General features: G+C 44.0%; 1 long non-coding RNA gene and 1 pseudogene across 2 annotated transcripts; both read left to right on the forward strand.

Moving 5' to 3' along the window:
• The first annotated feature begins 5368 nt into the window (after positions 1-5368).
• On the forward strand, positions 5369-11075 carry LOC144331344 (uncharacterized). The gene is made up of 2 exons (XR_013398406.1): positions 5369-5977; positions 8964-11075. It is a non-coding gene; the product is annotated as an uncharacterized LOC144331344 (long non-coding RNA).
• Positions 5971-8470, forward strand: LOC106996566 (B-cell CLL/lymphoma 7 protein family member C pseudogene; annotated as a pseudogene). The gene has a single exon (XR_013398405.1). The product of XR_013398405.1 is annotated as a B-cell CLL/lymphoma 7 protein family member C pseudogene (transcript).
• Positions 11076-11711: the final 636 nt, after the last annotated feature.

The following is an 11711-nucleotide window of genomic DNA, read 5'->3' on the forward strand; positions in this document are numbered from 1 at the left end:
ACTATGTCAAAAGATCGGTAGTCCTTGTGTGTGGTTTATTTGCTGGACGTCATCTTCTGTTCCATTGGTCTATTGTTGATCTTCATGACAATATCACACTGTCTTCATTACTGTACCGTTATAAGTGTTGAAGTCAGGCAGTGTTAGCCCCTCAACTTTTTCAAAGTGATTTGGGTTATTCTAGGTCCTTTGTATTGTCATATGAATTTAAGAAGTATTTTATAAATATCTTCTGAAAAAAGGCTTCTGGAGTTTTTATTGGGATTGCAATATGGGGACAATTAACAACAATACTGGGTTTTTTGATTGATGAACAAGGTTTATGTCTCCATTATTTTCAATCTTTTTTAGTTTCTCTCAGCAGCGTTTAGTAGTTTTCAGTGTACAAGTTTTGCTACAGCGGGTAGCTCATCAGGTATGAGCAGAGCAGGAGAGGGCTACATACACACACACACACACACACACACACACACACACACCCCAGGAGTGTCAGTCAATCATCAGATGATAGGCTGTTAACTGTCTCGCTAAGGTAATAATTGGTCACAGCTGGCGCCAGGAAAAGGCAGTCTCCTAATAGACAGAAAACACCTGAAACTGGTGATCAGCAGCTTCCCGATAAGATCTCAGGAGTGGGGTGAGTGGGGAGAAGTAACGCAAGACCCCAAAAGTGTGCCACCATGTAAAACCCCAAGTCAAAAGGTCAAACTGCACACGTGGTCTCTCAAGTCACCCACTTGGCCCTCTACCAAGTATACTTTCCTTCCTTTCCTTCCTGCGCTGAAGCTTTCTAATAAATTTTCACTTTTGTTCTAAAACTTGCCTCAGTCTCTCCTTCGGTCTCATGCCCCTCAAATTCTTTCTTCTAAGGAGGCAAGATTTGAGGTTGCTGCAGACCCTTACAGATACAGATTCACCACCACTAGCATATTTGGGTACCATGTTGGCTCAGAAACCTTCCACCAGTAACAGTTTTTCACACCCCTTGTCAGATTTATCCCGAAATATTTCATATGTTGATGATATGGTAATTCCAATTTCAAATTGTTCATTGCCAATATATAAAAATATGATTAATTTTTGTGTATCAATCTTGCATTCTGCTATATTTCTAAACTCACTTGTTAGTTCTAGTAGCCTTTTTATAGATCACATTGAACTTTCTACATAAAAGATAATGGCATCTGTGAATAAGAAGTTTTACTTCTTTACTAATTTGGAGATCTTTTTTTCTTCATCTTGCCTTATTACACTGTCTAGAACTTCCAGCATAATGCTGAATACAAGTTGTGAGAGTTAAATTCTCATCTTTTTCCTGACCTTACAGAAAAAGCACTTAATATTTTACCATTAATATTATGCTAACTGAAGATTTTTCTTAGATACCTTTCATCAGATTGAGAAAGTTACCTTCTGTTCTTAGCTTGCTGGAAATGTTTATCAAGAATGGCTATTGGGGGCCGGGCGCGGTGGCTCAAGCCTGTAATCCCAGCACTTTGGGAGGCCGAGACGGGCGGATCACGAGGTCAGGAGATCGAGACCATCCTGGCTGACACAGTGAAACCCCGTCTCTACTAAAAAATACAAAAAACTAGCCGGGCGAGGTGGCGGGCGCCTGTAGTCCCAGCTACTCGGGAGGCTGAGGCAGGAGAATGGCGTGAACCCGGGAGGCGGAGCTTGTAGTGAGCCGAGATCCGGCCACTGCACTCCAGCCTGGGCGACAGAGTGAGACTCCGTCTCAAAAAAAAATAAAATAAAATAAAGAATGGCTATTGGATTTCCTCAAATGCTTTTCTTTTTATTTATTGAGATGATCGCATGGCATTTCTTTTTTAGTTTATTAATATAGTAAATTATATTGATCAATTTTTGATGTTAAAAAATACTTGCATTCCTGAGATAAACCCACTTGGTCATGATGTACTATCATGTTTTATATATTGTTGAATTTTATTTCTAAAATTTCATTTAGAAGTTTTACATCTATGTTCATGAGAGACTTTGTTGTATAGTTTATTTCTTATAATGTCTTTGTATCCTTTTGGCATCAGGGTAATATTGATCTCATAGAGAAAGTTGGGAAGTAGTCACTCCTCTAGGTTGGTAATTTGGACAGGACTCAGCTGGGACAGTTTTTGTCTGTTCATTATGGTGTCAGCTGAGTTCATTTATACATTTGTGGTTAGTTAGTAGGTTGAATGGGGACTGGCTAGTCCCAGATTTTCTCATTCAAGTGACTGCAATTGTCTATTAGATGGCTTGGTTAGAGTGACTGTGATAGTTCCATCTGAACCAGATTTTGTGGTAATAGAGAGGATGTAAAAGGAGGCGTTGTCCCTTCCCTCAAGCAGCCTATAAGCTGTGAGGGAATGCGACACGAATGTAAAATAACTACAGAAGAATGAAATGCTACATTATGTTCTATATTTTTAAATGAAACCCAATGAGATAAATACAAAGAAAAAATTTAAAAATTGATGTTTCTTTGTTCTACCTATCAATTGTGAATTTTGGCCTGTATTTATGGTAGCATAGCCAAAGCTGTGCACTCTGATAGTTACGTCCCCCTCTTTAAGATAAATGTCTTTCTTTATTAGAAAACCTTGTTGATTAGGCCTGATTATATCTGGCACCACTCAGTCTTCCTGAAAATAGTAAGCATGTATCAGAACCTTGCAAGTGGAGGTACCATTGGGTAGTAAGGATGACCTCCTTGACCTTATTTAGAGAGCGGCATAATGCCAGAAAGAACCAGGACTGCAGAATCAGCCAGCTGTGGATTCAAATTACAGTTCTACTATTTACTGGCTTTATATCTTTGAGATGACTGACTCATGCTTTCAGAGTCCCCATTGCCTCAACCAAAGAATGGTTCTTCTGTACAGTATCTACTATCTAAGATTGTTGTAGGCATCAAATAAGGAGGTAAAATGCTCAGCACAAAAAAAGGCACTCAAAAATATTAATGATGGTGGTGATGATGACAAGGATTACGCTGATGATGTTACCAGCAACTGTAGTCAAAAATGCAGACCTAGGCCCATCCAGCTCTGAACTTCAATCACAGCCCAGAAATGGGAACCACTTTGTCCAGGATTCTTTGGCCTTCTTTTCCTCTGATCTCTCAGCATAAAAAATATGTAGCACATTATCCATGACAGGATCTCATCCTGTCTTGAAGACTGAAATCTTCCTCAATGTGTACCTATCCAAGAGAGTAACAATCTAGTCTGTTACTACATAATATTTTGTCACTTAAAATTATTTTATTAAATGATTTAATAAGTGGAAAGAACTTAAAAGAGATTCTAAGAACCTAGTATTATATAAATGTTAGTCATTATTATAATTAATATTATTATTAACATTTTTTAGTTCATTTGATTCTCACAGAAATACTGTGAAATAGGCACACTAGATATTTAGATACTCATTAGGACAATAAATTTAAGACAAGTCAAGTCTTTATTAAGTTCCAGCCTTGCTCCCAAGGGCAGGGGTACTTTCTAGGCTCAAATTTACTCATCAAAGCACTTAGTGCAGGGCTGGTCATGCAAAAGGTGCTCAATCAAAAGTCAATTATTAATTGAATGATTTATGGAGGACAAAAGAAAACATTGGGTTTAGAGGTCTAATCATGTCCGAGGCAGTCTTAAATATCAACATTGATTGTGTTAATGAGTATACCATTCATAAACTCATGAATATTTATGGTAATTAAACAAAACACTAATTAAATATAGGTGTGAGGATTCTGTATACAAACAGCTTTTAATATCTCATGTTCTTGAATAACCTCTGACCCAGAGAAACAACCTCAAAGCGCTGGTGATAAGTGGTTTATTCATAGAGCTGGACAAAAGAAGTAGATCTCCCTGCCTTAACTTGGGGAGGGATGACTGACATGCTCTCTGAGGTGATCTCTTAGGTACAAGCTCATGTAAAGATGGAGGGAGCACTGCTCTTTCCATTTGTAGATGTGGGAATAAGAGACAATGTCCTGGAAACTAGCAACTAGACTAACTCACATTAATATGGGTATAATTTTTAACTAAGGCCAAAATATAAAAGCTCCATAGTGAATGAAAGATATTGTTTCTTAAGAATGTTCATTCATATTCATAAATCCAAGCTGTCATATGAGATTATTAAGTAGTATTGATTCCCATCTAGTGAAAAGCCTGCCTTTCCTCAGTTCAGTCCCCAACTCAGGAACTGTAAGGATTCCTCCACCATTTGGATCAAGTTAGAATGCCTCTTTCTATCTAGCATTTAAGGATTTCCACAGCTAATCATAAGATCAGAGAAATGCATACAAAGGAGAGAAATGTAAGGGCACCTAGCAAAACCTGAGTTACATAATTTCAGTATCTTGAGTGCCTGCCAGTTTGACAATATTAGGGCTGCAGTAAGTGCTTATTGATTGTTGAATGTCTAATGGCATTACCCCCCTCTCCTCTCAGAAATCAACTCAAAACAAGAAGAACAAGAAGAAAAAAAATGCAAGCTCTAACACTGACAAATCAGAGGACATCCGTAACCCTCAACCACAATATCTGAGGAACAACTACCAACACAGTGGTGCTTGTTCCCCATATGTTGCGGTTGAGAATTATAGATGTCCTCTGGTTTGTATGTTCAAACAGAAGCAAGTACAGAGAGGTAATGCGTACAGCTACATATTACAAGCCAAGCTGTCAGAGCAAAGTTCTCCAGAGTACATATTATACCCTGAGGAGAAAACCAGTAATTCCTTGTTGGGATATTGGGAATGCTTGTGAGCCAGTAGGTGCATCCTTGGACCCCATAAGCAGCAGGAAGGAGCAGGCTGAGGGGCAGAAGGAAGGGTCACACCAATGTGCTATATTTGCAAGAAAGTTTCTCTTGATAAGACAAAGTAGAGGAGAGAGTCTACATCAATACCATGCCACAGCAGTTGATCTCTATTATCTTGTGAGAAGTAAAAGCAAAGTCAAGCGATATTCACAATCTAGGCCATAAGCAAACCTACTGTGAGACAAGCCCATGTCCAGTGAGCCTACAGCTCTGCCATCACGTAAAATTCCTACCAATAGTGAATCCAGGGAGAACTCACCATTTTCAAAGACGAATACTATAAATATGCATCAACTCAGAAAGTATCTATATAAGTGTACCAAAAGGAAAGGGGAAAAAAGGACAGAAACAGGAAAAACATGTGTAAAATGGAAGTTCACTCAACACATAAATGAAACCATGAGTCAGATTTAAATTATTTTAATAAGCATATTACCAGAATTTTTTAATGAAAAACTTAAGCAATTACTCAATGAAACAAAACTCCAAAGCAGGGAGCTTAAAGGGCTCAGGGAAGGTGAGGCCACTGAAACTAGGCCTCATAAAATTTAGAAAATAGGCCTCATATAGAAAAAATTAACACCAGGTGGCTCTGGATAGGGTCCCACCCTGCCTCAATAAGGTCCCACCCTGATAGGGTCCCACCCTGCCAATTCCGGGAAACAACCTCATGGGGTCCCACCCTGCCAATTCCGGGGGTCCCACCCTGCCTCGAAGTTCCCGGAATCAGCAACTCCAAGAAAAAACCTCATAAGGTCCTGCTCTAACCAATTAGCATAAGACACCTTGCTCAGGCCATAGACAGACCCAATTACCACGCGCCTAAAGCTTTGTTTGAATTTCGCGCCCTAAGCTGTGTTTGAACTTGTATTTGCCTATATAAACAGCCTGTAACAAGCAGTCGGGGTCCCAGGGCCAACTTAGAACTTGGGACCCTAGCGCGCTAGTAATAAATAACTCTCTGCTGTGAATCTCGTGTCGGTGATCCTTCGCGGCGACCCCTGCCCAGGAAGGAATCGACAGTTCGGTTCCAACATTTGGTGCATGGGCCGGGAAGTGGGGTCGTCCGAGGACCCCCGACCCATCCGGCGGAGACGTATCTGGCCCGGGCCACGGACTGCTGACTGAACGGACCTACCAGGTACCTTCGTTTTGTTCTGTCTGTCTTGCCGGCTAACTCTGAACTCTGGAGAGTACTCCTTCTGAATTAAGTGGGGAAGGGGGACAGACGTGTCCCGCACCTTCCCACTTTTCGCCCTGGGGGACGCCCTGGCGGTAGTCTGGGAGAAGGCTAATGACTCGGTCAGCCTCCTCAAATCTGTAGGCAGGCCGCCCCTGCCGTCTGAATATTTTGTAATCTTGTGGCGCTACTCTCTGGCCGCGCGGCTTCTCCTTACTTGTCTGGTCTTTGTTTTTGTTACTTTTGTTTTGTCCTTGTTTGTTATACGTGGACGAAATAAGACAGACGTTGACGACTCCTTTGTCTCTGACCCTGACTCACTTCCCTGACGTTCGGGCTCGAGCCCACAACCTCTCCATAGAATTCCGTAAGGGACGATGGCGAAAATTCTGCTCGTCCAAGTGGCCTACCCTCCATGTTGGGTGGCCCCGGGACGAAACATTTAACCTCCCAATTATCTTACAGGTTAAAGCAACAGTGATGGATCCTGGGCCACACGGACACCCAGACCAGGTGGCCTACATAATTACTTGGGAGGATCTGGTCCGAAACCCTCCCTCTTGGGTGAAACCCTTCCTCCATTCCCCTTCCCCATCCCAATCTACCCTCCTTGCCTTAGAAGCCCCAAAGAATCGGAATCCGGACCCGCATAAGCCAGTCCTCCCAGATAAACCCCAGAGGGACCTCCTCCTTCTCGAACCCCTGCCTCCTCCACCTCAAAACCCCCTTCGGGGACCTCCACCTTACGCTTCACCCTTGCCCCCTGTCTTGTCCCCAGCTCTTTCCTCTACCGCCTCGACCCCTACCCTTTCTCCAACTTCTCCCTCGGCCCCTCCCTCCACCCCGTCTCCTCCTCCAGCCCCGCCCAAACTCACCCCTCGGACGCCGCCGCCGACACCTCCTCGTCTCCGCTTGCGGCGGACTGAGGACCCAGAAGGCCCTTCACTTAGCAATCCTCCCTTTTTCCCCTCCGTACTGTCAGTCACACAGTCCAGTACTGGCCCTTCTCTGCCTCTGACCTCTATAACTGGAAGACCCATAACCCTTCCTTTTCCCAAGACTCTCAGGCCCTAACCTCGTTAATAGAATCCATTCTCCTCACCCACCAGCCCACCTAGGATAATTGCCAGCAACTCCTGCAGGTCCTCTTAACCACTGAAAAAGGCAGCAAGTCCTCTTGGAGGCCCGGAAAAATGTGCCAGGACCAGGAGGCCTCCCAACCCAACTTCCCAATAAAATAGACGAGGGATTTCCCCTCACCCGCCCGGACTAGGACTGTGAAACGGCACCAGGTAGGGAGAGTCTCCAAATCTATCGCCAGGCTCTGTTGGCGGGTCTCAAAGGGGCAGGAAAACGCCCCACAAATTTGGCCAAGATAAGAAAGAAACCCCTAAGGAAAGGGAAGCCAGGTTAGCGAAGGAACAGATAGAGCGAGAGGATCGTAAAAACCGAGTAAAGGATAAGCATTTAACAAAAATCCTGGCAGCAGTTGTAAGAAAGAAAGGACCAGGGAGAGAGGGAAAGAAGCGGAGACGGCCAAAAGTGGAAAAAGACCAGTGTGCCTACTGCAAAGAACAGGGGACTCGCGGAGGCGTTAAGGACAAAAGAGGGCGCGGCCAACTCCCGGAGGAACGGCAGGCCGAGAGTGCGGCGCCCGGGCCTGGCGCCAAGCCTGAGCCCGCCAGACGGGAGGCGGCCCCGCCGCGGGCTCGGCTCCGGCCCCAGCCACGCCAGCATGGCCGGCCGGACCGTACGGGCCGAGACCCGGAGCCGGGCCGAAGATAACATCAAGAAGGTAATGGCGACCATCAAGAAGGTCCAAAAATGGAAGAAGCAATGAGTGACTGTAGGCGACACTTCCCTTCGTATCTTCAAGTAAGTGCCAGTGGTGGACCCCCAGGAGGAGGAACGAAGGCGGGCAGGTGGCGGGGCAAAAAGATCCTGTGGCCGGGAACGTCGGGGCAGGGGCGCCAGTCCCCGAGGGGGTGGCCCTCTCATCCTGCTGGATCTCAATGATGAGAACAGCAACCAGAGTTTCCATTCGGAAAGTTCCCTGCAAAAAGGCACAGAGCCCAGTCCTGAGGGCAGCCCCCAGCCCAGCCGCCCTGTGTCACCTGCCGGACCCCCAGAAGGGGTCCCTAAAGAGGCTCAGCCCCCACGGCTAGGCCAAGAAAAAAATCCCGGGGGCATAACTGCTGGCAGCACTGACGAACCCCCAATGCTGACCAAGGAGGCCCTGGCAATGATCCAGCAGATGCATGCCTGGACACACTTAAATAATTGAAAGCTAAAATTACTGATTAAAAAAACTGACTTTCTAATCCCAAAGACAAGTACCCTCGTAGAACAAGTGACATCTGCCTGTAAGGTCTGTCAGCAGGTAAACGCTGGGGCTACCCGAGTGCCAGAAAGGAAACGAACTCGTGATAACCGCCCAGGAGTCTATTGGGAAACAGACTTCACTGAAGTAAAACCTCACTATGCTGGATATAAGTACTTACTGGTGTTTGTAGATACCTTTTCAGGATGGGTAGAAGCCTACCCCACCCGGCAAGAAACGGCACACATAGTAGCCAAGAAAATTTTGAAAGAAATCTTTCCTAGATTCGGACTTCCCAAGGTAATTGGGTCAGATAACGGGCCGGCCTTCGTTTCTCAGGTAAGTCAGGGGCTCGCCAGGATATTGGGGATTAATTGGAAATTACATTGTGCCTATAGACCCCAGAGCTCAGGACAAATAAAAAGAATAAATAAAACAATAAAAGAGACCCTTATCAAATTGACCTTAGAGACTGGTTTAAAAGATTGGAGACGCCTCCTATCCTTAGCTCTGTTAAGGGCCCGGAATACACCTAACCGTTTTGGGCTCACTCCATATAAAATCCTCTACGGAGGACCTCCCCCTTTGTCAACCTTGCTTAATTCCTTCTCCCCCTCCGATCCTAAGACTGACCTACAGGCCCGGCTAAAAGGACTCCAAGCAGTACAGGCCCAAATCTGGGCCCCCTTGGCAGAACTGTACCAACCCAGACATCCACAGACCAGTCACCCCTTCCAGGTGGGAAACTCTGTCTACATTAGACGGCATCGCACTCAAGGACTAGAGCCTCGGTGGAAAGAACCCTACATTGTTCTCCTGACCAGTCACCCCTTCCAGCCATAAAGGTTGACGGAATCTCCACTTAGATCCACGCATCCCACGCCAAGGCTGCTCCAGAGACGTCCGGATCAACACCACTTAAGACGTGAAAACTCCAACGCTCCGCGGACCCGCTCAAGATAAGACTCTCTCGTATCTAACTCCTTACTTATTGTTTACCCTTCTTCCCTGCGCCGTCTCTAGTGTAGTTTTTAACGCTAACCCCCACCGGCCATTTAGCCTGACCTGACAGATAATTAATTTTAATAATCAAGAGGTCTTAAATAAGACCTCCGAGAATGCTCCTATAAAGACTTGGTTTCCAGACCTCTATTTCAACCTAAAAAAATATATATATATAGAGCAAAAAATTAAAAGACACAGGCCCCCGGTTTACTAGTCCCACAGGAGTCCTATTAAAAACTCCTCAAGATAGACAAAAATAGAAAAGACAGGCTAAAAAAATGTCCATCAGCTGGAACAGGTTTTATGCCTGTCCCGGATGCAAGACAGAACCAATAAAAAACTTGTAGAAATCTGACTCACTTGTATTGCAAAAACTGGTCCTGTGTAACTACTAATAATAAAAAGTAAAAATAAGCCACAAAACCTTAGTATATAACTATGCCCTTTGTCCAGCCCTGTACCACAACCCGATATTCAGAAAATTGCAACCTGGTTCACATCAAGTTTAAAGATGCGGCAAAATCTGATAACTGATAGATAACAACAAAATTAATATAAAGTCTCTATTTATACCAGCACAACCCGCCTAAAATTCCCCTCCAAATCAGACTATTAGTCAATCCAGACACTGCCCCTGTTGCAGTAAGGCCAGACCAGGTTTTATTAGAAGCTAAGAAGCCCCAACTAAAAACTCCTCAAAGCACTTCCCCGCCCTTAATCTCCCTCACCCTCGCCGACATGTTAAAAATTAAGGTAGCGGCTAGAGTTAAGACCAGGACAGCAGCCCTAGTGCATAGTAACCATCATCTGCAACAACTTAAAGTAGCCATAGATAAAAACCTTAAAGCCATAGAACAATCTATCACAAAACTTGAAAAGTCCTTGACTTCTCTGTCTGAAATTATATTACAAAACCGACAAGGACTAGAAATTGTCTTTCTAAAAAAGGGCGGGCTCTGTGCAGCCCTAAAAGAGCAATGTTGTTTTTATGCAGATATTCAAAAATAGTTAAAGATTCTATGGCAAAACTAAAAAAAAAAAAAATCTCAACAAAGTTAATTTAAAAATTAGTACAACCAATCCCCTTGGCTTAGCACCCTAATCTCCACCATCTTAAGACCCCTCATCCTGCTCACACTCATCCTGACTTTCAGGCCATACATACTCAACCACTTACTCACCCTTATTAAAAATAGATTACATACTATGGTTCTGACCCAACTATACCAGACCCTCAGGACTAAAAAAAGAGGCTCAAGATTGAGCCTCTGACACAAAAAGAGGAGGGAATGAAACTAGGCCTCATAAAATTTAGAAAATAGGCCTCATATAGAAAAAATTAACACTAGGTGGCTCTGGATAGGGTCCCACCCTGCCTCAATAAGGTCCCACCCTGATAGGGTCCCACCCTGCCAATTCCGGGAAACAACCTCATGGGGTCCCACCCTGCCAATTCCGGGGGTCCCACCCTGCCTCGAAGTTCCCGGAATCAGCAACTCCAAGAAAAAACCTCATAAGGTCCTGCTCTAACCAATTAGCATAAGACACCTTGCTCAGGCCATAGACAGACCCAATTACCACGCGCCTAAAGCTTTGTTTGAATTTCGCGCCCTAAGCTGTGTTTGAACTTGTATTTGCCTATATAAACAGCCTGTAACAAGCAGTCGGGGTCCCAGGGCCAACTTAGAACTTGGGACCCTAGCGCGCTAGTAATAAATAACTCTCTGCTGTGAATCTCGTGTCGGTGATCCTTCGCGGCGACCCCTGCCCAGGAAGGAATCGACAGTTCGGTTCCAACACCACAAAAAGAGCTGAAAAACTATTCTCAGAAGAGAAGTAGAGGATAAATAGAAAACCATTGGAGAATGAAGGTCATATTAGGAGCAGCTCAAAGAAGGCTAGAAATGGCTGAAAGTTCATTAGGAATATGAATTGTGAACTTAAGGAGGAAAAGGGGCAAATTAAATGAAAATCTATTTTTAAAATTAACAGGATAGGAAGAAACGGACAAATAGTAAAGATCAAACAAATCCAACATGTGTAAAATCAGTGTTTCTTAAAAAGAGTGCAGAATTACTAGAGAAACTCTTACACTGGCATGTAAATAATACTTAGAATACATATATAAGTCCAAAATTGTTTTCAGAAAAAAAGAAGCCTTTGATGTAGCAATCAAAAGTCATACTGGGTTTCTGGAAAATTTGATGTAGAATGGTCAGTACAAAATTAAATTCAAACAAAATTTCTGGACTTCAAAGTTTAAGAATTTTCTATGCACCCATGCAAAAAGATTAAATCATATTAAAAAGAATCAATAGGCCAGGCGCGGTGGCTTATGCCTGTAATCCCAGCACTTTCGAAGGCTGAGGT

Source organism: Macaca mulatta, chromosome 9 (assembly GCF_049350105.2).
Source record: "Macaca mulatta isolate MMU2019108-1 chromosome 9, T2T-MMU8v2.0, whole genome shotgun sequence".
NCBI classification, from domain to species: domain Eukaryota; kingdom Metazoa; phylum Chordata; class Mammalia; order Primates; family Cercopithecidae; genus Macaca; species Macaca mulatta.